General features: G+C 42.0%; 1 protein-coding gene across 2 annotated transcripts in view; it reads left to right on the top strand.

Moving 5' to 3' along the window:
- Positions 1-639: 639 nt before the first annotated feature.
- The window catches only part of SEMA6D (semaphorin 6D), a 295644-nt gene continuing 269691 nt past the window's right edge, over positions 640-26592 (top strand). For both annotated transcript variants that reach the window (XM_087941442.1, XM_087941441.1), the window contains exon 1: positions 640-840. The gene's annotated coding sequence lies outside the window, so the exon portion shown is untranslated. The remainder of the gene's footprint in view (positions 841-26592) is intronic.

Raw genomic sequence — 26592 nt, 5'->3', positions numbered from 1 at the left:
ATCAGAAACTCAAGTCGCCTTTCAAATAAAAGCACCTTTGGTAAAAAAAAAAAAAAAAAACATGACTTGGACGAATGAGAACCTGTCCATGGTATGTCAAGGTGGTGATTTTAGATTGAGCTGGATAACAAAGTCTGTGGGTTTACTGACCCAAAGTCTGTGGGTTTACATTTGGACTAAGGAGTTGAGAAAGCCCAGTTATCAAGGCCGTGGCTGGACAGCTTTCTCCCATGGTTTAGGTGCACTTAAGTCTTCTGCCGTCCAAACCGAGGTGGCCTTGGAAGTCACACACACACAGACACACACAGACATACACACCCTCAGCATCCTTTCCAAACTCCTAACAGCTCCCAGATCCAGGCAAAGAGGAACCTCGCTCGTCCTCGGTGGACGACCCCCAACCCTCTGGCCGTCGAGGGGGGCCTTTAAGTCCGCCTAACTCCCACCACCGTGGGGGAGAAAGCTTGCGAGCGCGATCTCGTGGCGCATGCGGAGAAAGGGGCGCCTGCCTTGCTCTCCTCGCCAGAAGCAGCCAGGCAGCTTGCCGCAAATGGCTGGGGGAGGGCCGAGGAGGAGGAGGAGGAGGAGGAGGTGGGAGCGGCCGAAGTGAAGCCGCGAGGGGAGTTTGGCTGGCGGAGAGCCGCTTCGCCGCCGCCAACAGCAGAGAGCGAAATAAGCGGGCGAAAACAAGACCCAAACAGCGCCCAGAAGGAACCAGTCAAAGCCAGCCCGCTCCGGCGACCGACCGGGGCCAAAGACGCCGGGGTTGTGCCGCGCCACGGGCTGCTACGGCTGGTTCCTCCCCAGCGCCGTCGGGGCTGCGAGGCGGATGCCCGGCCGGTAAGCTCGCGTGCTGGGTGGGTGTGGCTGGCGAGCCCGGGAGTTCTGGAAGAGGCGGGGCAGACCCGGAGCTCTGGCGGTACCCGGGGTTTTTGGCGTACGTGGGGATGCTGTCTATCTGACTTTGAGGGTCCTGGCTCCAAAAGCCGGCGCGGGAAGCTTTGGGGCGGCGGGGGGCGCAAAAAAAAAAAAGAGGCGCTCGACCCTCGGAAGCCCTGTTGGCTCTCCCTGGGCGTCCAGCCTCGAGTTCAGCGCGGGCTGCCCTGTGGAAGGACGGGCGAGGAGGTGAAGGCGAGCCCTGACTTGGGAACAAAAGCGGCGCCCTGCTGCTGGCTGCTTTGGCGAAGCGCCTTGGACTACAGTGCCCATCGCTCCCAGCTAATGGCTGGCTGGCTGAGGTGGTGTCTGAGGCGCATTGGGGGAGCGCACCGCCGGGGGGGGTAGTAGAAGCGGCCCCCGCCCCCTCCCCCTCCCCAGTTCCCGGCCGAGGGTTTTGTCTTGCGAATTGGATGCTCTGGGTCTTCCTTCTTCCCTTCCTTCCGTCCTCCTTCTCCGTCTGGCTTCTCACTCGCTTTTCTTCTTCCCTTCAGTCGTGATGAATGGTCTGGCCGGGGGGGAGGGGGTCGGGGGAGCGGCGCGGCGATATTTTCTGTCCTTCCAGACTTTTGTCAAAGCCAGCCATGATTTGCGCATCTCGGGAGGCAGCGGTGTCTGCGTGCGTATTTGCGCACAGATCCGGAGCCCCGGAGAAAACCCAGGGGCGCACGCACCTCAGCCAGTCTCGCCGCGTGAACTATTCCAACTTCAGCTGAGCTGAAAATGAAAGGGAGAGGCGGGGGGAGGAAGAGAAATGTTTCCGGATTTGCTACCCCTGCGGGGCTTGTTTGATACGTTTAAAAGAAAAGGAAAAACCTGCAGCCGTCCCTGTCCCTATACCATTTCTCCGGCCCTCTCAGCTTGCAAATAGCAACCTCTTTCCTTCTGCTCCATTACTCTGGGTAGTAAACGCAGCTCCCCTGTTTGCTTGCTCCGTGCCATAAATCTTGGGCGCTCTCTGCTTCCTTCCTCGCCATTCATTTAAAGAGGTTTTCACTTTCCAATTATTCTCGCAGCTGGGGACCCGCTAGTTCTTGGTTGAGGGGCTGAAGAATTCTTCTCCTCTTCCTCCCTCCCCGCTTTTTATTTTGCCACTTTCTTGGAGGGAGGACCCCTTTCCCACATTTGTCTCTCCTTCCTGGTCGTCTGAAAATGGGGGAAAGAAGGAAAGAAGGAAGAACCAGAGCATCCTTGGGGTGCCCCCCAGCCAGAGAGAGAGAGAGAGAGAGAGAGAGAGAGAGAGAGATTGATTCTTAATTCAGACAGGCTCGATCACGTGTCCGTTCAAACAGGGCGTGACTGATTGAAAACCCACGGACAAAATTCCCGTGCTGGTGACTTCATCTCTTCTCTACTTTGTCTACGGTCCAGGCTCAAACAAAAAAAACAAGAACAAAAAAACAACAACCAACCACCCTCCTTTTGGAGGGGTTTTTATTTTTTAATTTGTGAAATGAAAGCTGTGGCAAGTGGAAATGCCAACCAGGGTCCAGTGTTCCTGGCCGAGATTTCCTGGCTGGATTTTTTTTTTTTAATCTATTCATCCTGGCCAGTAATATATTTGCACACCAATCTATCAAAGAGTTTGGCAGTTTTGTACGGAACTGCTTACGTTCGGGGAATCTACAGGGATGAAAGAACTCAGTGGCGCCTGGTATCCCGAGAGAGAGAGAGAGAGAGAGAGAGAGAGAGAGAGAGAGAGACGTTTTATGTACATCTTTAAACTGTCCAGTTGGATTTGGGAGAGTCAAACCCCTCCTGGGGCGCATTTCCAGGAAATGATCTATTCGCTTTTTAAAAGAAAGGGATGAAAAGCGGATGGAAAGCTTTCAAAATGAAAGCGGGGGGATAACATGAGAATGAGAAGGCTCTTTGGCAAAACAATGTTTTGTGCACTTTTGTTTATAGCTATGGGAATTATTCTTTCCCTTTTCTCCCACCTGCACATACACATATGTATGTGGGGACACATAACTGGTTAACCCCGGCTTGCTTGACAGGGGTTTTCTGAATAAAATAATAATTATTATTGCAAAATAAAGCAGTTTGGAAAACTTGCTTAACCTAATCAAGTGAACCACATTATCTAGGTTTATAGGACATATTAAACCTCAGACTGGACTGGTTTATCAATACATTGCTTTGAATGTAGCCATTCTGTATTGGCAAAAGTGAGTATGTTGTAACTATGACACCTTACAACAGAATGCTGTCCGCAAAACATAGTTCGACTGATGGATTTGAACTGAAGGACCTGTGGCTGAGTTAATATACAGGGCTAACTTTAAGGGTTTGGGTGTGCTGTGGTCCGTAAACCATGGTTTACCACTCAGGATGAGATGTAAGCCAGGCCACCGTGGTTTGGGCTAACCAAAATTAATATTTTTAAGGCAGAGGGTGAACCTTGGTTGTGGTGCTCCCCTAAGGCTTTAAACAGGAATGCTAGTTAGAAAATCTGGACATCTGGACAGTTGTGATCCAAATTCTTTCTCCTTTTACAGTATCCTTTTTATTTAAAAGCACAGACTTTGTATGATTTGCTAGTAATTTTCCCTTCTTTCCCCTCCTTGCTGTCAGTCTGGTTCACACATCCATCCTGTTTAAATGTTACACCAACATAGATCTTTTTCAAACGGATTTTGATTAGCGGAGAAAGTGGGGCATAAATATCTTTTGAGTGCACCCCTGACTACCCTTTGTGCTCCCCTGTGTAGTTTTGGTTTCCCAGAGTAAATACAAAATGGATTGTGTCTAGCTTCACTCCTGTTTTCTATTTCATTTTCAGAGCAAATTTCAATCCACAGAGCTCTTTTTTCCAAATATTCCATGCCTTGTTGTTTTGGGTTATGCAGATGCAGATTAACTGCACTGGGAGAAAAAAATTAGGAATTTGGAGGGAACAGAAATAATACTTAATGGTTGTGATTAGATTTCTTTATAGTGTGTATTTCTTTTAGGTATATATTGCCAAGGCCCCTCAATGCTTCCCTTAAGGAAAAAGATTAATAATCTTGCAATAAAAATTTAGCTTGCTGCCTGAGAGACCTGTTCAGAATAGCACTCTGAGGCTGTAATCTTGCATACTTTTTTTTAAATAAGGCAGTAAAATAGATCTCAGTGAGACCTCCAATATTATACTCCTGGTTAAAGTGGAACAGAGGTGCTTTCTTCCTTGTCCCCTAATTCTAAAACATAGAGTAGGGTATCATCAACCAAATCTTTTTTTTTAATCTCACCTAACTAAAATGCTGTTTGGGGAAAAAAATAGAGTGCACTATGTATGCCTGCTTCAGCTCCTTGAAGGAAAGCAGAATGTATAATCAGTTGATTATGTGCCATTAAGTTGTTTTTGACTTCTAGTGACCAGATAGGTTTCCTCTATAAGGTTCTGCATTATAACTTGGCCTCCAAGGCTTCCAATGGTGTCACTGTAACTGAGTCCATAGATCTGGCCGGTGGTCCTTCTTTTCTTCTCTTTCCTTTCATCTTCCCCAGCAGTAGAGCCACCTCCAGAAAGAGAAGTCTTCATATAATGTAATCAAAGAGGGGATAATATGAGCCTGGTTGTTTGTGCTTTGAGTGAGAACTCTGGGTTGAGTTGTTCAATGATCCATTGGTTGGTTTTTGTGGTTGTCCATGGTATTCTCAAGAGTCTTCCTCAACACCAATTTTCAAGGCATCAATATTCTTCTTATCTTGCTTCTTCAAAGTCCATCTGTTGCTTCCATAGAGTGTCACGGGGAACATCACACCTTGCATGATTCTAATTTTTGTGGTGGATTGATTCCCGTGGATAAGATATTTGTAACATACAGATTGAAAAAACAAATTGTATTTTTAATGTTAAATGGGCCACCTGGTATTCTCCAGAAGTGGTAGCCTCAGTACCAGTGGTCAAGTTGGCTACAAATTCTGGGAATCAGCTGGCTAATCTGGAGGCCAAGGTTGGAGAAGACTACAGCATTCTACCTTTATTGGAACAATTTAGTACTATTGGATTCATATGTCATACTAAGGTACTTTTCAAAAATTAAAATGTGAACTGTTGAGCAAGCCAACGTAATATGATTCACATAGAAAGTGAACAAATATAATTTGCAAATTTTAGTAGCTGAGGTCAATATGTTCAAAGCTAACCCTGAATCCAAACCAAATGAGTAGTGTAGCTCCCCCTCCAAGAAGCTTCTTCAGCTCTGGCTGGCTAGTGGGGAAGCTGAAGAAGCTTCTTGGATGAGAAGCGAAACATCTTCAAAGAAAAACCAGAAAGTCCAGTTGCTTCTTGAAAGAAAGCATCTTTGGGACGAGTAGTGTAGCTGTTAGTTTGTTGGCCTGGAATTGATCAAAGAAGCCCCCAGAGTGATTTTGGATCCATCATCACCCCGCACAAACTATTTTCATAAGATTGTTGTTGTGAGGGTTCAATTGGAAGATGGATTTGCAACACAACCCCTTTGAGCTTCGAAAGTGAAGGGGACAATACTCATTAGAAAAGGAATAACCCAATAACCCACTAACCCAAAGCGTTAACAATCATAGTGTGTTTTCTCACAAGGTAACCTGAAACCAGTCCCAACATGGTCTCTTGCTTAGTGCATATAATTTCATTTTAATGTTTTGGAGCTTATGATTGTCATCTCCAAGGGATGGAGTGGCTTGGATATCTCTCCATGCAATGCAATCCATTTGGATAGTCATGCTGTTTTTGTATCTGTCTCAATGTGTTTTTGGAAAAGAGCTTTTGCCATTCACATACAGATAGAGCCCTCAACTTACCTCACTTCATTTAGAGACTATTCAAAGTGTAGAATGGCACTCAAAATGAGAGCATTTGCACCAGGGACAAATTCCTTGTGTGCCCAATCACACTTGGCCAATAAAGAATTCTATTCTATTCTATTCTGTTCTGTTCCATTCTGTTCCATTCCATTTCATTCTCTATTCTACCCTACCCTACCCTACCCTACGCTACCCTACCCTACTCCATTCCATTCCATTCCATCCCATCCCATCCCATCCCATCCCATTCCATTCCATTCCATTCCATTCCATTCCATTCCATTCCATTCCATTCCATTCTATTCTATTCTATTCTATTCAAAAAGGCAACTTAGGCCCATTTTTCACACTTAACAATCATTGCAGTATCCCCATGGTCATGTGATCAAAATTCAGCCACTGGACAACTGACTCAAATTTATGGCGGTGGCAGTATCCCAGGGTCACGTGAGCCCCTTTTGTGACCATCTGACAAGCGAAGCTCATGGGGGCAGCCACATTCCCTTAACAACCATGTTACTAACTTAGCAACCGCAGCGATTCACTTAACAACTGTGGCAAGAAAGGTTGTTAATTGGGGCAAAACTCACTTAGAAAAAATGTCTCATGGAGCAACAGAAATTTTGAGCTCAGTTGAGGTCATAAGCCAAGAACCGCCTGTACTGAATGTGTTCTTGGTTGCAGAAGAAAAACCCTGCGTTGTTATTTTGTTGTTGTTGTTGTTGTTGTTGTTATCTAGTAAGTGTGGAAGATTGGCAGGTACAAATTGCCAATCTAACAAAGGATTTGGCCATGATACCATTCTGACTTTGTCAGAAGCTTCTGTCTCCTGCATGTTATCATTTACAAAATGATACACATGAAAGGACATTTGGTGGCAGAGATGCTGTTGTATCCTCCCAGGATTTGAAACTCACAGAGGTCTGCAATTTATATGACTAATTTTCATTTTTATTGGAATACAAGCAACTGGGTTTCAATAGTTTGTTCAGTGGAAGGAAAAGTCATCCCTCCTCGCTTGCTTCTCATTGAGATATATTATATATTATCTGCCTAGCCTTTCCCAGACTGACATCCTACAGATCTGTCCTGTAATACGGTGGCTAAGAAGGATGAGGAACTGGGGAAGGCTAACGTACGATCTATTCTGTTGGCGGTGGGAGCCCAAAAATATATAAAATGCCACAAAAATTAAATTATTTCTGTTGTTGCTTTTGGATTGCCTCCAGGAGCTTCCATCAACCAGCTTTATCCTCATAATTATAAGCCGTGGTGGCACAGTGGTTAAGATGCAGTATTGCAGGCTAACTCTGCCCATAGCTTGGAGTTCAAGCCTGATCAGCTCATGGTTGACTCAGCCTTCCATCCTTTCAGAGGTGGGTAAAATGGGGACCCAGATTGTTGGGGGCAAGGGGCTGTCTCTGTAAACCAACCTTCCTTCCTTCCTTCCTTCCTTCCTTCCTTCCTTCCTTCCTTCCTTCCTTCCTTCCTTCCTTCCTTCCTTCCTTCCTTCCTGTTAGAATGCAGTATTGCAGGCTAATTCTGCCAGTTACCAGCAATTTGATCCTGACCAGCTCAAGGTTGGCTGAAACTTCCATCCTTTCTGGGGTCAGTAAAATGAGGATCCAGATTGTTGGGGGCAAGAGGCTGACTCTGTAAACCACTTAAAGAAGGCTGTAAAGCACTGTGAAGCGGCATATAAGTCTAAGTACTATTGCTATAATTATCCTGCAAGGCAGTTCTGGTTTATATGAGCTGGGTCTATGATAATGATGATGGTGTTATCCAATAATATTCAACTCTTGGCGATTCTATGGGCCATGGCTGTCCCTATCTTCTGATCTTGAAATATTTCATTGAATTTTTCTGTGGTCTGGCTGGTGTCCGCTTTGATGGTAATTGGCTCCACACGAATTATTAAATTAAAATGTGCTTGGCCGGTGTGCATCTAGACAGCTTGATTAGCCTCTAGATCAGGGTGTGAATTGTCCATTGTGATTTCTGAACCATGTGTTGAGCCTTAGCATAAGGTATAGACTCAAACATTCTTTTAATTTACCCAATTATGTTCAAAGCAATCTGCAGCTTTTCAGGATGTGCAATACCAGGGGTGGGATTCAAATTTTTTAACAACCAGTTCTGTGGGCGTGGCTTAGGTGGTGGGCATGGCTTGGTCATGTGACTGGGTGGACATGGCTTGATGGTCATGTTATTGGCTGGGTGTGGCCAGCTCAACATCACTCACATCGAGGCACGCATCTCCTCTTCTGGCCTCTCATGACTGTGGGGATGCTGCAACAGTCGTAAGTGTGAAAAATGGTTATGTCACTTTTTTCAGTGCCATTGTAACTTTGAATGGTCACTCCACACAAGCAAAGTACGAACAAAGAAGGGAAAAAAAACTCTAGAGATGTTCCTGAGACAGGAAGTCTAATCCTGCCAAGAATGTAAAAAGGGTTAACGGAGAGGCAGTTTCTGTAAGCAACACCAGAATGTTTCCTTCCTGCTTTCCTTACAGGATTAGGCCAGTAATTTCTTCTAATAACCGGTTCTCTGAGCTGCTTAGAATGTTAACAACCAGTTCTAGCGAATAGGTGCAAACTGGTAGAATCCCACCTCTATGCGATACCCAGCCTGATGTGGACTGGGAATCATTTTGTGAGTCTCAAAACTGAATAGGTGGTTGCTCATAGTGTCCTCCCTATGTTTTGAATGACAACTCCCAAAACATGGTATAAATAAGAATAATCTCTTGAGACCTTTGAGAATTATACTGCAGAATATCTCTTACACCCCTTTAAACATTTGTCCAGAATGCAGCTCTGCTTTCCTCCAAGTATATAAGGCATGCATTGTCACCTGCATATTCATATTTGTGAATAGGTTAATTTATAAAAAAAACTTGTGGTTTACACACATGTCCTCTCTCTTACCTTTAGATAATTAAGGCTGCAATTCCTTGGAGTAAAATTATATGAATTATTTCCTCCTGAAGGTGCATATTTGTTTATACAAAACCATCAGCATACACTGTATATAAAATCCAGGGGGAAAAAAACACTATTTCCCTTCACCTTGCAGGCTAAAATTCAAGACGAGAGCAATACAATGAGGTGTTTCTTCCTTCTAGCGTACATAAATTACAGATATTTAAACTGATTTACAACAAGGTATGGGAACTAGGAGTTACAAAGCAAGGGCTTTGTAGAAAGGAGGAGTTTTAGCAGGGAAAAACATCAGGGAATGAAGGATGTTGCTACTTGATTGGTGCTCTTGAGTGTCAAGTCCATTTAGATGGAACTGTAAAGGAGAAAGAAAGAAAGAAAGAAAGAAAGAAAGAAAGAAAGAAAGAAAGAAAGAAAGAAAGAAAGAAAGAAAGAAAGAAAGAAAGAAATCTTTTGTAAAAGAGGGAAACTTTGGATGAACTGAGGATTTACAGATGTAATGACATTTTGAACCAACTCAGATCTGATTTCTCAACAGTTTTCGTCTCTCGTGAAACATGCTTTAGTTCTTTTATATTTAGAAGACGTTTCCTCCCATATTTTTTGGGGTGGGGTAGAGTATTGAATATGTGTATTGCTGTGATATGCTGCTGGATTAAAGATCTCACTCTGGTTGCCCCATGTCATCATCCGAAAGTGTTCTCTCATTATGTCTGCCTTTGGAAATGAATAGAAATATTATTCATCGATGAAGAGAGTTCAGATGCAGTGCACTTTCCTGACAGAACAATTAATCAGTAGAATGGCTTACCTCCAGAAGTTCTGGGTGCTCCATCCATCACTGGAGGATTTCAAGAAGAGATTGATTATCACTTGTCTTGAAATGGTCTAGGGCCGTGATGGTAAACCTATGGCACGCATGCCACAGGTGGCACACGGTGCCATTTGTGTGGGCAAGCGAGCCCCAGCCAAACTCACCTGCACTGCGCATGCTTCCCGGCTGATTTTCGGCCTGTTTGAAGCAGTTTTCGCCGTCCCAGAGGCTCGAGGGAAGCCTCTGCAGCCTCAGGAGGCCAAAATATGGGCCTTCCGGAAATACAAGAAGTGACAAAACGGGCCTGTTTTTCAGCCTCCAAAGGCTGCAGAGGCTTCCCTCGAGCCTCCACGAGGGCAAAAATGGCATCAAACAAGCCAAAAATCAGTTGGGAAGCACTGGCATGCTCAGTGCAGGTAAGGGGGGGTGTTGCACGCGCATGTGTATGGGGGGTGGGGTGCATCGCATTGTGGCTGCCGGTGCGTGTGTGCACTTTTGGCACACCGCAACAAAAAGGTTCGCCATCACTGGTCTAGGGTCTCCTGCTTGAGCAGGGGGGGGGTGGACTAGAAGGCCTCCGAGGTCCCTTCTAACTCGGTTATTCTGCAGTGGCAAACCTTCTTCCCCTCTTTCTCCACTTACCCCTCCCAGCTGTGGAGCATGCAACCCTCCATCCTTTGAACATTTCACTGCAATTTGCTTTTCTTGGAGGGTGGGAGGGAACGGCTCAAAGGCCATTGATTTTTTGAAGAATGCAAATGGTTCCTAAAAATGCCAGAGGAAAAAAAATGAGGCTGTCAGTCTTTTGACTAGAAACTCAGCTGGTGAAGAGGGACGTGTCTTTGCCCCCCATCCACGCACACCCCCCCTCCCAGTTGCAGTCTGGAAAGAGAGGCCCCCCCATCGTAAGTCATAAAGGTGAACTCCGCTACCTGCATTCATTTCCAGGCAGTTCAGGTGTGGAAGCTTTCTGCTGAACAGTGTGATAATGTTGTGCTGTGCCGAACGAGGACTCTTGGGCTGATTAAATCTAGTAAGAGCAGAGGCCATAGCGCATACAGAGGTAGGCTGGGATTAACTCGAATGAGAATGATGGCTGTTTGGTTTGACCTTGCAAAACAGAGTGAGGGGCTAATTTTCGAGGCATAATAGAAAAAAAGGCATGATACTCTTGTGCTCTGGGGGCTCATAGCAAGATTTGATAAGTGACAAAACACTTTCGGAAAACAAGCCATAGATTTCTGTTCATCTCAAACCTCGTTTTTATGGATTTAATTTCAAATGTAAGCACTTTAACCCTTTGTGTGTGTGTGTGTGTGTGTGTTTTTTAAATACCTTGTGGGATTTTGTGTTGGTCCATTCAGATAAATTGCATCATGGTTTGTTCAACCATGAATTGTGGGACTGTGGGGTCTCTGAGCTTGGTGGTTTTCTTGCATACGAATGGTTTATGATTTAGAGACCTGCCAGTTTGAGGATATCAAAAAGCGAGTGTGTGTGTGTGTGTGTAGGCATTAAAAAAAATGGTAGGTCTCTAAATCATAAAATGGTGAGTGTATCATGGGTATCGTGTGTGTATGTGTGTGTGTGTGTGTGTGTCAGTGGTGAGAGTCAAATATTTTTACTACCGGTTCTGTGGGCATGGCTTGGTGGGTGTGGCAGGGGAAGGATACTGTAAAATTTCCAGTCAGAGGTGGCATTTGCCGGTTCTCCAAACTACTCAAAATTTCCGCTACCGGTTCTCCAGAACTTGTCAGAACCTGCTGAATACCACCCCTGGTGTGTGTGTGTGTGTGTGTGTGTGTGTGTGTGTGTGTGTGTGTGTGTGTAACCCTGTCCCACATATCATTTGTCTCACTTATTCAATGACATCATAATATACATGATGTTGCCTTCTGCCCTTCCCTGTAGGTGGGCAAACCTGATATGCTTCCCTTGACGGATGGATTCAACTTGTAACCCAGATGTTTTGGGCCATTTTACGTGAGGTTGGGTGGAAGTCAATGTGGGCAACTCATTTCTTATTTTTTGATATCACCTGTTTTGATGAATTTGCTGGATGGAAAGGCCAGGTAGGGATCAAAGAATTTATGTTTGAAACTCATTGATTGAACATGAAGGTATTAAACTGAATGGTGCTGTTTCTGGAAATCAGGTATTTTCTGAACTATTTATAACTCCAATCCCCTTAATATTTTATTCCTTCCTTGTGAATTCTCTGTCTCTCTGTGTGTCTGTCTTTCTCTCTCTCAAAATTCTCCGTTCATCTGCCATCTCACTTCCATTGGTCCAATGAATGGATTTCAGGACTTTATGAATCTATTTTTCATATTAAATCCTGTCTCTCCAACACATCACCTTGCAATCCAGTCCATTCCTCCATCCAATAGCTTTGCCTCTCCACTTCTCATAGCAACGTGGTTCAATTTCTTTTGGCTCCCCTACTTTATCAGTCTCATCCTTGGTCATCCTTCCATTTCTTGCACAACATTAATTACAATTCAACCTTTCGTTTTTCCGTGCAGCTAACCTACATGCACAATTATGCACTTATTAAGGACATGTTAACATGGGGTGGACTGCAGTTCAGAATGTAGATTTATAATCTCAGCCATCTGTGTTGTTGGTCAGGCATAGTTATCATGGCTAGTTGGGAATGTTTGTCACTTACTTTGCAACAGGTTGAGCCAATACAAATAGTCTTTGACTGACAACCATTGGTTTAACAATGGCTCAAAGTTACAAAAGCATTGAAAATAGTGACTTATGACTGGTCCTCAAAGTTATGTCTGTTGCAGCACCCCTGTGGCCATGTGACCACAATTTCAGTGCTTGGCAACCGTCTCACATTTATAATGGTTGCAACATCTTTTGATCACAATTTGCAACCTTCCCAGACATTTCCAAAATGCAAAACCAATGAAGGAAGCCAGATTCACTTAACAACCATGTAAGAATGGTTGTAAAATTGGGTCTGGTTAGGTGATGACCTGCTTCATGATCACCTGGCTTAGCTACCAAAATTCCAGTCCCAGTTGTGGTCCTAAGACAAGGACTAACCTTGTAATCTTCTATGAAGTCATGCTTCCTTTAGCAAGGAGAAAAAAACAATGCTTGACTATGTTCTGTGCATAGAAGTGTGACAGCATTGCCAAATTCAGCACGAATAAAATGACAGACCCTATAAATCTAATACAGGGACAGGAGCATTATGTTGTGAACATCTGTAGGCTTGTGGATACCATGCACGGCATCTGCCAGCTTCTTTGCTGTATCTAACTTAAGTTCTAAAAACCAACATTGGAAATGGATGGTCTTCCTTAGAGCAGGGGCCGCCAACTTTTTGGACCTCAGGGACCACCAAACTCATAATTTTAAAACCCATGGACCAGAGACCCTGGGAAAATGCCAAAAAAAGTCTTTTATTTGGGATCGCAGGATATCATCTCCAGCTCCGTTCTCGGGAGTGGGGGTGGGGGGGAGAGAGACTTTTGGCTTCATGCAAGGAAAGCATCAGAAGCAGCAGAAATCTTTCTTTCTCTCCCCCAAACTCCGCCAGAAATGAGTCTTTGTGAGACTTGTCGCACTGGTGCAGCTTCTTGGAGCAGGAGGACTTGCAGGGTCTCTTGTGTGCCTCCAAAAGCAGAAGCAGAAAGAAGCACTGCTCTGGGGGCTGCTTTGGGAATGACATTTCTCTGTGGACCACCAAAATATTCTCACGGACCACCAGTGGTCCTCAGCCCACTGGTTGGCGACCACTGCCTTAGAGCAATGTTTCCCCACCGCCCCTTTGAGAATGTAGACTTCAACTCCCAGAATCCCCTAACCAACCCTACCGCTTTCTTTTCTTTTCTGTCTCTTTTAACTGTTTCCTGTCTTCGTTTTTGTGACTTTTATCTTGGCGGTCACCCTAAGGATGCTACTCTAGCTAGTTGCGTGTTTAGATCTAAGCAAGCGGGAAGGCGCTCCAGGGAAATTAATCTTGTCTTCCACCCACAAACTCATGAGAAGATGGACATCTGGCAGTAATGGATGTGTGCAACCAGCTGGAAAGAATTCTGATGGCCCCATCCAGCTCCTGCCAGGTATGGGAATAAACATAGTTATCTAGGCATTTGGCACGGGAATCTCTCCACATTTTCTGCCACGGTAAGTGGATTTTGCAAGGGAAGCCTCGTTTATAGAGACTGGCTTCAAATACCTCGCTAAACTGTAATTTTTAACAGAGGTGACAGATTAGAATGTAGAATAACAGAGTTGGAAGGGATCTTGAAGGTTTTCTAGTCCAACCCGCTGCCCAAGCCGGAGATCTATAACATTCTGGACAAATGGTGGTCCAGTCTCTTCTTTAAAAATCCCCCAGGGATGGAACAATCACAACTTCTGAAGACAAGCGTTCCACTTCTTGTTCTCCCTATCTGGAATTTTCCACCTCCAGATTTAAGAAAAACTCTTTTTTATTTAGACACAGCGAAAAATTGTATCTAAATAAGAAAAGGAAAAGAAACGTCGTACATTGGGAAAAATCTACTTCGTGAGATAAAATTCAAGGTCTCTCTAATCCGTGTGTGTGTGTGTGTGTGTTCCGAAGTGGTGCATTTGGAGAAGAGAATGAAAAGAGCTTGGTTTCTTTTTTTTTCTGCTACTGACCTGAAATAGAATGAGAAAATGGCTTGCAAATGGATACTTCCATCATCGGAAGGAAAACAGAAGGAGAAAAAAAAAATCCAGTGCATTTAAATCCCATAAACATTTTTATTTGCGAGAAAAACATTTTGCATTTGATGCTAGCAGTCAATTAGCTGTATTTCCCCCTTTTCCCTCTACACACACACACACACACACACACACAGAGAGAGAGAGAGAGAGAGAGAGTTTTCATGCCTCATCTTGTTATATAGTAACTTAACTTGATTCCATGTGTGTCCAGATTGGGATATTTAAAATGTTGCTTGTGCTTAAAACTTGTTGAAATCAGTCTCCAATTAGACTTTTGGATTTGCATGTGACAGAAGAAGGAATCTCTCTTTCTCTCTCCCTGGCTTGCTTTTTCGGTGAAGTGTTACATCACTTTGGATCGCCTTGCCTTGCTTTGAATTCTCTGCGGCATGTCGTTCAACAGATGTGCCTTTACTGGGAGCTTTACGTAACATGTTCTCACTGTTTTTATGCACTGGCAGGCACTTCAGCACTGGAAGGCTCTGACTGTCAGATGAATGTTCTCGGTTGCCTTGCCGGATGTGCAAAACACTTCCAAAACAGCCTATAATTGCCTGATCTGCAGAGGATACAGAAGCCAAAATCTGTCCCCCAGACCTTTAAAAAAAAAAATCATTTTGAATGCATGAAAATAGCAATAGCACTTAGACTTACATACCGCTTTACAGTACCTTTACAGCCCTCTCTAAGGGGTTTACAAAGTCAGCCTCTTGCTCCCCAACAATTTTGGCTCCTCATTTTACCCACCTCGGAAGGATGGAAGGCCGAGTCAACCTTGAGCCTGGTGGGATTTGAACTGACAAATTTCAGGCAGCCGGCAGGCAGCGGAAGTAGCCTGCAGTACTGCACTCTAATCACTGTGCCACTGTCGCCCAAAATATTAGTGGCCATGTCTTCTCTAATAGACAGAGCCATCAATGTCAGAAAAACTTAAATTAGTTGACCACAGTTAGTTAATTCACAAGTTGGCCATGTTCTGATAGACAGCAGCTCCCTCTCCCTTCTGGAATCTACTTTTTGAGGGGTCTATTGTTTTTTTTCACCCATACTTTGCATTTAAGGGCTTCCTTCTTCCCCTTACTGCTTAAATAGCCCACGTGGTATTGTTTTGTTTCGTTTTTTTGTCCTGCTTTCTTAGGCAGTTTGTACTGGACGTTCTGATGTTGGATTGCAAACTAGGTCATGCTCTGCAATAATGGGAAATACAGGTATATTTCACCTTTTGGGGGAAAAACAAGACAAGCCATCTCTGGGCCTTGTGCCTGTGGTGAATAAACCTATCTGAAATAGGTTGTAAAGGGCTGGTGGAAGCTGTTCTCTCCTTCCCATTTTAAAAGGAATCTTAAGACAAAGATGATTAGGGCACTGGAGGCTAAAACATGTGAAGAACAGTTGCTGGAATTGGGTATGCCTAGTTTGATGAAAAGAAGAATTAGGGAGACAGGATAGCAGTCTTCCAATATCTGAGGGGCTGCCACAAAGAAGAGGAAGTCAAGCTATTCTCCAAAGCACCTGAGAGCAGGACAAGAAGTCATGGGTGAAAACTAATCAAAGAGAGAAGCAACTTAGAACTAAGGAGAAATTCCCTGACAGTGAGAACAATTAACCAGTGGAACAACTTGCCTCCAGAAGTTGGGAATGCTCCAACACTGGAAGCTTTAAAGAAGAGATTGGACAACCATTTATCTGAAATGGTGTAGAGTTTCCTGGCTGAGCTGGGGTTGGACTAGAAGACCTCCAAGGTTCCTTCCAACTCTTCTCTTCTCTTCCCTTCCCTTCCCTTCCCTTCTCAAATTGTCATTTTGGTTGATGTAAACATAGATGTAGGCAACTAGCCAAGAGCTCTCTACTTTGCAAAATCTCAGACAGAAAGTTTTTCTTCCCATCACTTATTATCTAATTTCCTTTCTATTTATTTATTTCCCATCTTTATTTGTTGTATAAATAACTCATGGGGTCAAACATATCCAACACACCTGCCTACATCAGAGTTTGAACCTGTTGGCATATTTTTGGGGCATGTACTGTATATAATACTATTCTTCTCTTCTTGCGTTAAATATTATTTTAGCTCTGCATGTCCTCCTCTCTGATTTAAATGCATGAATGCAAATGATATCTCCAGATAACCATGTCTCTAATGAGATTTGTGTGGGTGGGTGGGTGAGTGTGGGAAGTGAGAGGGAGGGCAGTACTGCGATCTCTACTACTTACTTTCAAAATATGTTGCAGATAATATAACTTCTGCAATACCCCAAAGCAATTGCTAATTTTAAACACGGGCTGTGTTTATTTCTCTCTGTGTATTTTAATATATTCTGTTATCATTCTCGGATACTTACGACTTTGGAGGCTTGCCAGATTTCTGTATAAACTTGTGCAGTATTTTCAGGGTTGGAAGAAAACACCATTTGGCCCTCATCAGATGGTGATGGAGATGGTTTGTTGGATGGGGGTAGAGGAAGAAGACAAAGGCAGAGGAATTATTCAGACGTTCTACAAGAAGTTAATGCCAAAATAACTTCCCCTTCATCTAAACCAGAAAGTGGTTTCTTTTTCCTGATTTCTTACCAGGAGGTGTCACTACAGATCAGCCAGAGCTCAAAAGACATAATAAGCTCATTAACATGATCCTCTTTCATTCACTGTTTCTTCTCCCACCCAGATGGTCAGTATATGTTGCTTCCTAAGAACATTTCACAACAATGGCAGCTACCTGGAGATCATTTAATGAGTTTAGGCCAGGGATGGAGAATTTCCAGGTGCTGATGCTGGTTTGCATGTCCCTCACCCTTGGCTAGCATTGATGGATGGGAATTGGTGCTGAATTAGATTAGATTCCCTATCTGAGAAGGGTTAGGTTCATGCATAGTGCTACATTTTCTTAATTGGTCCATGATTAATTAGGAGTGTACCTTGTGTTAAGTCAAAACCAGTACCGCTTAATGTAATGTGTGATTCTGGTTAGTGACATCTCTGTCAGTTGCAAAAGATCAGGTCTACATGCAAAGGTCCGATTAAATTGATTTATTGTTAGTCATGTTTATGTCCAGGAATCTTCTCAAATCACAGCTAGCACTTCCTTGGGGTTAGATAAGGGTCAATGGAATTTAAGAGGAGTTGGACTTAGTTCACTTATGCTATGTATGGATTCTAGGCTGATACCTCTTTTAACTTTGTCCCCAGGTTCTGGTTAGTGGGCTTGAGAGCTGTATGAGTCTGATGTGATTGTATGTGTGTGTCTGTGTATTCTCTTATCTAAATAGAAGCCTCTTTACCCTTTGACTGCATGAAAGTCAAACCTTCACCAGAACCTGCCCAATGTACAGTATGAACTCAATCCTAGGAAAATGGGGTTTGCACATTTTAGGTTTTAGGGAGCCTAACATTCCTATGAATTCTCTACTTAAATCTGCAAAGTCCCTGCATTTAAATAAGAAATAGTTTTCTACCAATGTATTTTTCTTCCTTTTCTCCAATTTGGACATCTTGCCTTCCTAGGATTTATAACAGGTTGAGAAAAGGAAGATTTTCCATTTCCGTCCCTGGTGACAGCAAAACTACTACTAATTTCTGCCTAATTTCCTTGCTGTCAAAGATAGGAGTCATGAAATATGAAGGGCAATTTCTTTGCCAAAAATCAGCAAAAAATAACATATAAGAGGCAGAAATTTTATATAGCTTTATAATTAGTAGACATTGTTTTTAATAAAAATGACAAACATCTAATAAAAGTAGTGTGAAACCTAGAATGATTTTACTTTATATTTTTGCTTTTGGTATATAAGATAATGTAAGGGTCTATTCTGGTACTGCTTTTCTCTCGTTTATTTTAAAATTTAAATATCCAGTATCCTGGATATTAGAATGATTGGATCTAAGTGTTCTATAAATGTGTATACTTGTTTTAAAAAAATCAACATTGATACTGCATCTATAATGCACTGGGAAATTTTCATATAATTTCAGCAAATCTTATTTCAGTTAAGTCAATATTGTATAGAAATTCATTTCACAAGGTAGGATCACCAGGGATTATAACTATTATAGAACTAATTTTATGGATAGAAGCTTCATATCTTTGTGTACCTTTGAGCCCAGGAATAATAAAATATATTACAACTGCAAAGATTTCTTGTAACACCTTTATACTTGTGGATAGATTGCATGGAATATCAGGATGATACCTTGTTGTAACCATAAATAAAGTGTTTCAGGATGCATAAATAAGAGTGTGGTGGTGGTTAAGATGTTGTGTTCTAAACCACAAAAGCAGATTGGATAGTTTGGAGTAAGATGCTCAACCTTCCTTATAGGAACATTCTTGTGTGTAGAATTTTAGGAGGAAGTTTATATATGCCACTTTGAACCCCTGGAAAAGGATGGGATATAAAACTAATATCAACAAGGCAGTTGTCTATCGAATTGATTACTGCTGGATTTGGCAAATAACGTTACGGAATTTTGCCCTTTGACCAATATTTATTTATTTGTGGAATTTACACCTATAATGTTTAATGATGGTTAAGATCATTGGAGATTATGTTAGACTCTGAAGCAACATTGTGAAATGAGGCATGAACCATGGGGGTCACCAATGAGGCCTGAAAAACAAGCCAGGATTTAAGCATAGGAACCAGACTAGACTAGTCAGAAATCTTAAAAGAAGGAGGAGGGGAAATAGATGCAATTATATTCTGTGGAGAATCACCACAGACCTGTGAGGTATTAATGCACACAGATGAAGTTCTGCGTGAAGTTCATCTATGTCAAATCAATCTCTTTTTTTAAAAAAAAAAGTTTGGTTCTCCTTTAAATAATGGAAGAGTGAGCCAGACAAACCTATCGGGTTATGAGACATTACTTAATACAGCCTGTTTTTTCTCCCCTGAGCCTAGCATATTTTTAATGAGACTCTACTGCAATTTCTTCAGTAGGATCAATTCTTATAACCAATGACCCCTGAGAACATATGGAGTTGATGGCAAAATTTCTGGTGGAGACTGAGTGAGGTTGCTGTTTATATGAAATGCTGCCTCTGTTTCTTAGCTTACTAGATTCATACACTGTATTTCAAGGAGTTGTACATAATTCTTCCGCCTCCCTAGTGCCAGCCCAACACATAAACCATTACTCCACTTGTCATGTTTGATGTGACATCGCTCTTGTTTTTCAGTTCTCTGTGCCTGCTGAGTAATATGAAGGAAAGGAGTCTCATAGTTATATAGTAATAGAATAACAGAGTTGAAAGGGACCTTGGAGGGGTTCTAGTCCAGGGGTCACCAACCTTTTGGACCTTCAGGACCACCAATCTCATAATTTTAAATCCCGTGGACCAGAGAACCTGGGAAAATCCCCAAAAAAGTCTGCAGGAAAATTCCCTATCCCGTTTTCCTACCGATTGATTGTTCTTTACCATCTACAGCTCCGTTCTCAGAGGGAGAGAGAGAGAGAGAGACTTTGGGCTTCATGCAAGGAAAGCAGCAGAAGCAGCAGAAGTCTTTCTTTCTCCACCCCCACCCCCAAAAAAAAACTCCACCAGAAATGCCTTGTGTTCTCACACAGCCTGAATTAATTGCTTTGGGTGTGTCTTTGGGGGTGACATTTCTCTGCGGACCACCAAAATTTTCTCACAGACCACCAGTGGTCCCTAGCCCACTGGTTGGCGACCACTATTCTTGTCCAACTCCATGCCCAAGCAGGTGACCCTATATCATTTGGGACAAATGGCTGTCCAATCTCTTCTTGAAAACTTCCAGTGATGGAGCACCCGCAACTTCTGAAGCCAAACTGTTTCACTGATTAATTGTTCTAACTTTCAATATGAGTTTATGGATCTTTCCTTATGCCAATGTTATGCAGGAGATGGTGAGGCCCTCTCCTCTTGACATATTCAAGCAGAGCCTTGATGAACCTCTTTCTGAGATACTTTGGTTTGAACTGGAGCAGAAGGTTGAACTCCCCAAAGAATGAAATGTCCTCTTCCATCTCTGATTTTGTGGAGTGCCACCATCTAAAATCAAAACATAAATTCTTGGTAGGGATGAGCCAGATTTGAGTGACATTCATATATCCCTTGTATATTCTTCCAGGTTCCATCCAGGATTGTATGTTAGTGTTGCTGGATGATGGGGACGGTTGACAGTGATTACAGTTGTGCATGTTGGCAAGGCTTTGTCTACCCATCCTGTGTATACCAAGAAGTCCACCCATCTTCTCTTACATGATATTCAGTTCATAGAAAACCAACTCAGTTAATGATTCCATATGATGCTGCGTGTTTGCACATTAAGCAGCAAATTTTTGCTTTCGAACAATATGCTGCATGTTTCCTTTTCAAAACAGAATATATCACACAGGAAATCTTAAAGGAAGAATTGGTGTGGGTGAGTGGTGCCCATTAATATAAATCTGTCTTGTTTTGCTTGGTGTGGGCTAGCTTGTGTTGAAAGAAATTCAGGACAGCTTTTTAAATGCTTTCTTTTTTAGACCAAGGAAGATGTTTGTCTGACTCTGTGTGCATAGGAGGCAGAGACAATCTGATTGACAGCCTCGCCAATCTGGCATTTTTTATAGAAATTCATTCTGACCTTGGTTTCCTTATGGATCTTCAACAGCCAGATTACATATTCTTTCCAAGTCAATGAAACATTGGAAGGATGTTTATGTAAACAGGCACAGGATTTTGCCATTCATCAGGATAATGCTAACAAATTGAACAGGTAGACAATACTATTATAATTTCAGATGTTTCCCTACAGTGTTTTCTGGCTTGTCTCTGTTCCATCATTACTTTTAAAAAAACATTATGGGCTAATTATGATTTATGATTAATAAATTAATAAAATAATAATTATTATGAGGTATGCAGTGGCTCAGTGGCTAAGACGCTGAGCTTGTCAATCAGAAAGGTTGGGAGTTTGGCGGTTCGAATCCCCAGCGCTGAATAACAGAGTGAGCTCCCGTTACTTGTCCCAGCTTCTGCCAACCTAGCAGTTCGAAAGCATATAAAAGTGCAAGTAGAAGAAGATAGGAAATTATAAATCAGAAAATTGAATTTAATCCAGAATTTTTTTTATTAGGTATAATAACACAAAAATGCAGTAAAAAAGATAGGTACATTACATATGCTAACACCTGGAAAGATTTCGTATGCGCAACTTTGGAAGGAGAAAAGGATACTCATCTGAGGGCATGACTATAAAGAAAATAATAGACTGTATAGAGATCGACAGGTTAACATTGAAATTAAAAGACAAAGAAGATATATAGAGCCTGGGACGCCTGGCGTGAGTGGTTTAGAAATAAAAATAAAATAAAATGACAATTAGGAAAATAATGAGGAAGTGTGTAAATATTTATATATGTTTTATATATATATATATGTTATATGTATGGCATTCAGCTTTGTTCGGGTATTTTCCCACGTCATTGTAGTTGTGCTTTTAAAGTTGTAGCAACGTTTCAGCAGAATCTCATCTGCCATTATTGGGCTTCTGTGTGATGGCAGATGAGATTCTGCTGAAACCTGCTACAACTTTAAAAGCACAACTACAATGACGTGGGAAAATACCCAAACAAAGCTGAATGCCATACATGTAAGTACCCACGAAAACTTAAGAAAACAAATATATGTTATATATATATGTTATAGAAACGATTGAAGTGTAAGATGAAATATATTGATTTGTAACAAGAGTAAGATGTAATGGTAATGGAATAAGTAATCATATATTGAAAAACTGAAGGAAATGTAAAAGATGTCTTGATGTTGATAACAATGCATATAGTTTTATTTTATGTTTTTAAACTTTGGAAAATTGATAAACTATTTTAAAAAATAAATAATTTTTTTTTTTAAAAAAGGGACCATCTTTGGTGGGAAGGTAACAGTGTTCCATGCTGCCTTCTGCGTTCAATCATGTCGGCCACATGACCACAGAGACGTCTTTGGACAGCGGTGGCTCTTCCGCTTTGTAGCGGAGATGAGCACTGCCCTCTAGAGGCTGAAATGACTAGCATGTATGTGCGAGGGGAGCCTTTACTTTTGCCTTTATTTTATATTTATTTGCCTTTATTTTACCAATATTTTAAAAGAGCCTCAGTGGAGGCCTCTTCCATTCTTTCCTTCACTGGGGAAGAAAAGTTTTTAAATTTCCAGACAATAAACCACTTGCCTCCTCCCCACCTCGCCTACCGATTAGTTATTTTACTTTTGGATAAAAAGTACAGTAATTCCCCCTAAGAGGATTATGGTGCTGAAGTTAATTCTCTTTCTGCATTGTGTCCGAGGCTGATCCGCAGCTTCCAAGAGTAGCTTTTGAAAGCTGTTTAGGTGCTGCCAAATGTATATAAGTTTGTACACGTTAAATAAGGGCTGTCTTGGATGTAATAGCGAACCACTGGGGCACAACATCTGGCTATTATTGTATTATTTCACTCCATGTACATCTTTAAATAGCGAGGGACAATATATAGTCTCTTTCAGGTGGATTAAGAGCTGCTGGGGGCATATTATTGTTAATGTGGGCTGAACAGCTCAAACCAAAAGGAAGATTATCTGCCTTTAGAGACATTGCCTGGCATGCCTTATTGCTGTTAAGAGAGATAATTGTTTTTTCTTTCTTTCTTAAAAACCTCAAGCAGCCATTTCTTCTGTGTTGATGGTAGGCTTTGACAAAAAATGTGGCAATTAAAAGTCAATACTAAAAGTAGCAGCTCTCCATTTTGCTGCAAACATGAAAATTGAACCAAGGTTTTCCTGGAAGCAGGAATGAAGAACAGATTTGCAAATATCCCGAGGCCCACTTTTTAAAAAAAAAAATGGGAGATTTTTTTCAGTTGTCAACATGATAAAAAAAAGATGGTGGATCGATTTCAAAGCTTTTGCTGTTATTTCCCCTTTTATGCATTCCAACCTTTTTCTCTCTGTGTTAGTCTTTCTAGTGGTAGTAGTAGTAGTAGTAGTAGTAGTAGTAGTAGTAGTAGTAGTAATTCCCTAAGGAATGAACACTTTTGATTGCACAAGAATAAAAACATTTTTAGAAAAGCAGCAAGATATGTTACTTTTAATTTCAGAGGATTGGGATGGGTAAATTGTACTCAGGGACTTCACAAACTGTCTGGACCATTTTGATTTAATTCACTTTATTATGCTCAACGGTTTAACAAGGGATGCTCTCCTATTGTATCCTTCTATTAGGAACCGTATTATGGATGTAGTTGAAGCTAATAGCGGGTGGAGTGAGAGATCAGAGTAGGAGGCACTTCTCTTTCCTTTCTGGACCTCTTTCTTCTGTTGGAAAGACATTATGTATAAGTTTGGCAGGTGTGATGGAATAGAATGAGAAGGTGGTTTCCCAGGAGGGAGAAGCTGGTCTGCTCTTGATATCATGTGGAAGAGAATGAGGATGAAGATGGCTTCTCCCTAATAATTCCCAGAATATATCATAGATGTAGATAGGAGAGTCTTCAATCTGGCAAGAGTCTGTCTATAGGTGTGAAATGATAAAGAACTTAGCTGGGAAGAATTGCCACATGTCATTCTTGATCTTGGTCCTGATACATGGTCCCTGAGGTATTCTGGGAGTTGAAGTTCACACACGGTGGCTGGTGAATTCTGGGAGCTGAAGTCCATACATGGTGTGATGGAATGCAGTGAGGAGGTGGAGGGAGAGGGTGCATTTCAGAGGAGTAAGAGGTTACTCAGTACAGATATTTTGTGTGAGAGAAAGAGGGTGAAGAAGGCGCCTCCTTATTGGTTCCCAGAATATGTCATCAATGAGGTAGGAGAGTCTTCAGTCTGGCAAGATTTTGTCTATAGGTGCAAAACAATAAAGAACTCAACTTGGAAGAATTGCCATGTGTCCTTAATTTCGGACCTGACTTCAGGGTTGTGTTGTAAAAAGTGAAAAGAATGGGATCAAATCTAGTGTGCAGAGATGTTGTCAGAAATTCTTGGGTTGCCGGTTAATTTATAATTTATGGGGCAGATATTAAAGCAGGAAGGACGCTAAAGGAGGAGTTAGGACTGAAGGAAACAAGATCATGTTTCTTAAAATTTAATTAATCCTCATTAATCAAAGCACAAGGGATCCTTCACTAATCTGCCCTAGTGAGAGGGATGGTCTGGAATTCGTTTCACAGAAGGATTGCTTTCGTTGGGAAGGTTTACAGCCCTTCAGCCTCTTTCTCCCCCCTCTCTACCCCGAAGTTGCTCAGTTTAGACACCAGCAAAGGAAGGTTAGATATTAATAAGGATTAAATGTCTGGCAGGCACTGGTCACTGGTTGCAGCAACAGAGGGAAATAATTATTTGATTGGGGTTAGAATTGGAAGTTTGTTATCTCACAGTTTCTAAGAGTAAATTGGAAGATCCAGCTTGGCTGAGGAGCCTCTCTTCTAGGTGTTAAATGAAAAACGCAGGTCAGTCACAAGACAAGGAGAGGTTAGCAAAGGAAGATTGACTTGGAAAATAAGCCTGATCTAGCTAGAAGCAGCAGAGGAAAAAGAATACATTAAAATAACTAAAATGCATCGTGTGTGTGTGTGTGTGTGTGTGTGTGTGTTCTTTGAGACCCAGCATCAAATTTCATTTTTTTAATATGTTCTACTGTGTTCACCGAAAAAAGTGACGATAAAGGTTATACCTTATCTTTATTATCTTATCCATGAAAGAAACAATAGGGTAGAAGTTACAGCATTCATTTATTTCCTGCCTTTATTATTTTTATAAATAACTCGAGCAACAAACACACACAATACTCCACCCCCCTCCTGTTTACCTCATGACAACAATCCTGTGAGGTGAATTGGACTGGCCCACTCAGCTGGCTTTCATGCCTAAGGTGGAACTAGAACTCACCATCTCCTGGCTTCTAGCCTGATTATGTGACCTGTGGTAGAACATACGCAGCCTGCTGTATTTTTCCTAAGGAATTTATTCACACATACATATAGAGGAAGCACAAGCAGAAGGCGTAAACACACACCGAGTAGGGCACATTACTTATGCAGAAGAAAATTATGGGTGGCTCCTATGGCCACTGCCAGTAAGAGAGTTGGAAGACTTCCAGCAACTGTGCTTTATGAAATGCTAAAACAGTTTGCAGAGACAAAAGCGGGAAGAACATTGAACCAGGTAGGTGTGCACGTAATACCAAGGCAGTAAAACAGATGTGGGGGCTACAGAATCCATAATGGTGCTTGAAAAAGCGCAAAATTCTCTTTCCTTGAATTCATCTGGCAACATTGCACATTTGTCAAAGATGAAAGGAACTGCCCTTTCCAGATGGCTCTTCTGTTTTAGACAAATTTGTAATAGAGCTATTGATAGATCTCACTGTAACAAGGTGAAAACAACCACTTTGAAGTTGACCATGCTTCAAGGATTCCTTCTTGGCTTGATCCATGATTCTATTAAAGGGCTTTCTCCTTCTTTGATCACCGTTCTCTTTTTTGTGAAAGTGTCCATCCCCGGATATTAGTAATTGTTGTTGTTGTTCTCCTCTCAACCAAAAAATAATAATAATCCAATGAAACTGAACATAAGGATGGTTGTTGGTGCTCTCTGAGCTGGGTGGTTTTCCTGCAGATGTTTCATTACCTAAACTCAGAAAGATCATCAGTGCTAGTAAGGTTTGTTAATGAAACATCTGCAAGAAAACAACCAAGTTCAGAGAGCACCAGAGGCCCTACAATTCAACCCTGAGCTACAAGCATTCTTCTTGATTGATACCCACATTTCCCCCCAAAATAAGACCAGGTCTTATATTAATTTTTGCTCCAAAAGATGCATTAGGGCTTATTTTCTGGTTAGGTCTTATTTTCAGGGAAATACGGTACTAAATGCATCCATCTGCCTGATGATCTTAACTGAGGCTTATTTTGTGGGGTAGGGCTTATCTTATGAGCATCGTGAAAAATTATGCTACGGCTTATTTTCCAGTTGGGTCTTATTTTGGGGGAAACACAGTAAGAATGCTCAGAAGTTCTTACGAATGCAAGTCAAAAGATGGGTGCCAACCTATCCAACTATATATGGTTTTGTAACTTTTTCTGAAATTCTTTACATCTGTGCATAGAGGAAAACGACAGTAAAGGTTATTTTAATCTCAATCTAAAGGTGAGAACCAGCATCTTGAATTAATCCTGAATAACCATTGGCAACCAGCACAGCTCCCAGAGCAGAGGTGTAATATGTGCCATTCCAGGGGCATATTTAATCATCCACATCCTGCATTACCTGAAGCTTCCAGATATTCAAGGGCTGCCCCATATAGAGTACATTACAGTAGTCTACCTGGGAGGTGATCAAGAAATAAGTGGCTATGAGCAGATCCTCCTTTTTCAGGAACTCCAAAGATGTGATATGAATGCTTTTTTAAAAACATAATATTAAAA

The sequence above is a fragment of the Pseudonaja textilis genome, chromosome 13 (assembly GCF_049901715.1).
Source record: "Pseudonaja textilis isolate UNSWEBS1 chromosome 13, rPseTex1.2, whole genome shotgun sequence".
In the NCBI taxonomy this organism is placed as follows: domain Eukaryota; kingdom Metazoa; phylum Chordata; class Lepidosauria; order Squamata; family Elapidae; genus Pseudonaja; species Pseudonaja textilis.
The sequence above is the reverse complement of the archived record's forward strand: the minus strand, read 5'-3'. Positions and strand labels throughout refer to the sequence as shown.